This window comes from Phaenicophaeus curvirostris, chromosome 2, assembly GCF_032191515.1.
Source record: "Phaenicophaeus curvirostris isolate KB17595 chromosome 2, BPBGC_Pcur_1.0, whole genome shotgun sequence".
NCBI classification, from domain to species: domain Eukaryota; kingdom Metazoa; phylum Chordata; class Aves; order Cuculiformes; family Cuculidae; genus Phaenicophaeus; species Phaenicophaeus curvirostris.
Window position 1 is genome coordinate 31,855,965 of NC_091393.1, and position 4,774 is coordinate 31,860,738.

Below are 4,774 nucleotides of genomic sequence, written 5' to 3' on the forward strand. Positions count from 1 at the left end.
CATGGAATGGGACTTTTTACAAGGGTGTGCAGTGACAGGATGAGGGGGAATGGCTTTAAAATGATTAGATACAAGGAAGAAAATCTTTGCTATGTGGGTGGTGAGACACTGAAGTAGGTTGCCCAGGGAAGTTGTGGAAGCCCTCTCCCTGTAAATGCTCAAGGCCAGGCTGGATGGGGCTTTGATCTAGTGGAATGTGTCCTTGCCCATGGCAGGGGGGATGGAACCAGAAGATCTTTAAGGTCCCTTCTAACTCAAGTCATTCTATGATTCTATGATAACACCTAAATGTACTCTCCTGGGTATCTGCTGCTAATGATCAAAAAATGTCATCAGGCTCTCAAGCTGCCTGTTTCATGGTATTTCAAGAGTGGCTGCAATCTTCATATTAGGATTTTTATTTGATTGATTTATTTAGTGGTCTTTACCATGTTTAGAAGTCCACACTTGTCTTAATATTACTTACATACTCTGTGAGCAGCTAATGTAACCACTAGATCTATCATTTTTCATTCTCTGCTTGAATTGCTTTAAGATTTGTAGCTTTTACTACACCATCTTTTTAATGTTTAGCTTCTGAGTTTATGTTGAATATCTGTCTGATCATTACAATGTAATAAAAATTAAACATAAAAGAGCCATCTCAGTAAAGAAAAAACAGCTTCAGGGTTAGGCAGCTGTTTTTCACAAGTGAACTTGTATGTCATACAATTACTTTTAAACAGTTTTTCCTAAATGTTATGAAGTGATGTGAAATAATTACAAAATCAGTGATGGCAAAACAGTGGCATTTCAAAGTTATGGAATTGCTTTTTAAATGGATGTTCAATGTAGTACCTTTGTTTCTACAGGCTACAAGCACTGAGCTGAAACTAATGATGGTGAGTTACCAATGGCTTTACCTGACAAGTGAAGATTTACTTGATAGCATAATAGAATTGGAACCAGTGATATTAATCATTTTATCTGTTCCTTTGCAATCAGCAGTGAGTTTTTTCAGTGTAGAAGGCAGTATGTTCAAAGAGGGGAGATAACTGACTTATTTCCAACTCTGCCAACGGCTTCTGCTTGGTAAGTCACTTAACCTCTGCGTCTGAGTCTCACTAGCAGTTAAACAAACATAATTGTATTTTTATTCTTTTGTAAATGACCCTTCTGGGCATATGACAGAGCAAAATAGCACTGTCATAAACATTGATACAAGGTATAAAAATCACAGAAAACAATGGCAGTCAAATGAAAAGCAGCTCTGGGAAAAAATCCAAGTGGATGGCAGAGGCATGAATGCACATAAGCACATAGAAAATGCAAGTAACACTATCTAGGAGAAGAATGAGTATGATATTAGAATCAATTTGACCAAGTTGTGTAGTTATAGGAAGGGAAGATTCAGAGCTCATTGGAGGAGGCTTAAGGAAAATTGACTGCTGACTAGGGTGGTAAAATGCAGAGAGTAGCAGACTGCCTGTCCTCCTTCACATGGGGATTCGAAGAGCTGGTCTATCCCCACCTGTTACCTTCAAAGGCTGCAGCCCCTGCTGAGGTGTGGGGGTAAAAAGTATGGGAAGGGACTGCTCCTCCTTCAGCAATAACTTGGTTTTACCTCCTTCATAAAGGTAAAGTCATGCCTTTCAATGTATCCTGCAGCCTTCAGCCTGGTTCTGCAGGGCACCTAGAAGGCTTAGCCTGGTCATATAAGGGGTTGATGTGAATTGTTCAGAAGTGGCTGCATGAGGAAGGTAATGTCCAGGGAGATGAAGTCAGCAGAGTGGGGAAGGAAAGGGAATCCTGCAGGGTGGCCCAGGCTATCCCTTTCCTGCTTTACTTCCTTTTCTCTTTTTACCGCTGTGTGATATTTTGCTACTGTAAGATTTTCCTGGCTGGCTGAAAAGCCTTGAGACATCTCCAAGATACTTAATGTGAGGACTAGAAATTAGTTTGTAGGAATTTTAAAAAAATCATTTTAGAAAAGTATGTACTAGGTGATGGAACAGACAAATTGAGGATTATATTGTCTTTGGAATATTTCGCCTTACTGATTGTAGTTGCCTGATGAACAATGAACCGTAATTCACAGGCTTACATGTTGCTCATTGGTGAGATTCAACAGGAATTTTATTATTTAAATTAGACCAAAGAGCATCTGTGCTCTGAATGAATGACTTACCAGCTGGGTTAGGTATATTTGTGGTGAAAGACAGAGCTTGTCCTCAAGGACTATTTGAATTCCACAAGATCACAGAATCACAGAATCACAGAACAACCAGGTTGGAAGAGACCCACCGGATCATCGAGTCCAACCGTTCCCATCAAACACTAATGACATAATACTAACACGCATATGAGAAAAAAAGAGTATTTATTAACATTATTGCTGGATATCCTTTTTTTCCCCAGCCTGTCAGAGCTTGCCAGCTGAAATGAATTACTTCAATAGATTTTTAAGGACAACAGTGGTTTGTGATTACCTGGTCTGCCACCCTGAATAACATAGCCTATGCAATCTTCCTCCAGTGATTTCTGCATCAAACTTTGAAGTTATTTTTGTGGTATATACTACAGCATAAAGTAAAATGACATCTGCCAAACACTCTCCCCTAGTTCAAAGGTACGGATGGGGGATTTCCCATAACTTCAAGGAGCAACAGAGTAGGGTAATAGTGACTCACTAGGTGGCACTCTTACTTCTGAATCCATGCTAAATTAAATCCCAGACATCCATTCCAAGGGTTTTATATGAAGTAAAACACTGGGGTTTTATGGAAGATATTATTAATAGTCCTCAATCGCCTTACTGCTTATGATTTTGAAGTATTATTTAGGAGAACTTGGTAACCTGGACATTTATTATCCTTTCACTCTTATGCCTTTTTTTTTGCCACAATATGTGGCCTTTTTCAGACTTTTAATAATTACCAAGGAATTAGAAGTTTGTTGCATTTGGGTCACCTAGCAGGCTTTAAAGAAAGGATACTTGATTACCAAAGGGTGAGTACCCTGTCTCTGAATGGAAGCATTTTGCACGTGCAAAGTCTGGCCTCCTTGCTAAGATGAATTAGCTTTGATCTAGATTGCTTTCAGTACTCTTCAAGAAAGGGAACCTGTGGGCTAAAGCAATTGGCTTTTCTGTTACTGAGTAGGTTAAATTCTCTGATGGACCAAAATTTTGATCAAGCTTTGACCAAGTGTACACTGTCTGTCTGGGAGAAGATTGTAACGCTTAGAAGTGGAGGGATAATTCCTGCTTCTAGTGAACCTTTAAGGAAACTGAGGCAAGATGATAACATTGCAGGATGACTACTTCCTTCAGGATCATGTGCATTGAAATGGCATATCTATACAAGAATGCTCCCAGATTTTCTTTGTAAGGACAGGAGTTGATTTCTTCTTCTGAGTTTGTAACTTGCTCTGTAAAATACTTTAACACATCTAAGGTATGGAAAATATTGCACTGACAACTTTGTAAAGAGTTGATTATATTAAATAGGTCATTCCAGTAGTATCATTAGCACTATTTGCAAAAATGAACGCCGCAGGAGACAGGCTTTTTTAATCCTATCATGTTACTAATGTTCTTAGTTTTTAAATTTGCAGTGTACAGAGCTCTTCAAATGTACATCCAAGGGGCTGCACTTGTGATTTATTTTTATTTAATTTGTTGGGACATTCTTATATGGCCATGCAAGAGTATAAGAAGAGAAATAGCTAAGTCGGTATACCTCCATTTTGGCTGACAGTACATCCACACGAGCAAATAGTGCAATTGGAGCAAATCAGAAGGCAAATCAGGTGATGATAAGGACCCGATGTCCATATTATATTTATCTGCAGGGCGTTGTGTTGTTCAGACTGGCTCTGCTCTGCACTGACTACTGGTTGTTGGTTTGAATGCAGTAGATATAAGTCATTCTGGGGCATGGCTTCTGTTTTAATTTCATCTGAAAGCAATCCAGCTTGTGTGCTGCAAGACTGCTCCACAATATGAGTGTAAGCAGGATTGATCAGAAATTCACAACAAAAGGCATTCACGTTCTGAACTAAAATGCTGATGCAAGAGCATCCTGAGCTGCTTCATTTTTACTCCAGTGGTAGGATCCACAGGACAGTACTATGTACTAATGGGAGAGTGGGTAGCCAACCACTTTAGACTGACCTAATTTTTTTTTTTTCTGGGACAAATCCTTTTCAGCAGGAATATCCTGGTGGTCTTCTGAAATTTAGAGGATTTTTTTCTGTTTCTCAATAGTTTTCTCTTACCTTAAAAAAACCCTTTTGATGATGAAACCATACCTTGTGATTCACTGTTTTAAAATATCATTTCCCAATAGAAGGGAATGTTGCATCATTGTCCTTCAGTTGTAATAAGTAATGAAATCCCAGATCACTCTGTGATTTCTATTTTGAAATATATGTCTTTTTAAATATAAATAGTTGCATGTTTTCTACGACTGGCATCAATTTCACATATTTTTGCTGCCAGTTTTTTTTTCCTTAATAAATGTCAGTAGGTGATAACCATGTTTTGTTGATGCTCTTGAGTATTACAGTGATTTATTTGTTCAGACATGTCTGAACCCACAACATGATTGGACAGGAGCTTTGTTCTAACATGCCTAATGCTGCAGCAATTCAAGGTGACAAATACCACTCAATACCACATACCCCAAGTGTTCCTAGAAACTTCTAAAACTTGTACCTGCTCAGTTATAGCCCATGAATCACTGTTGACACGTTGGATATGTAATTTTTCTTTTTGAATAAAAAATAGATTTGA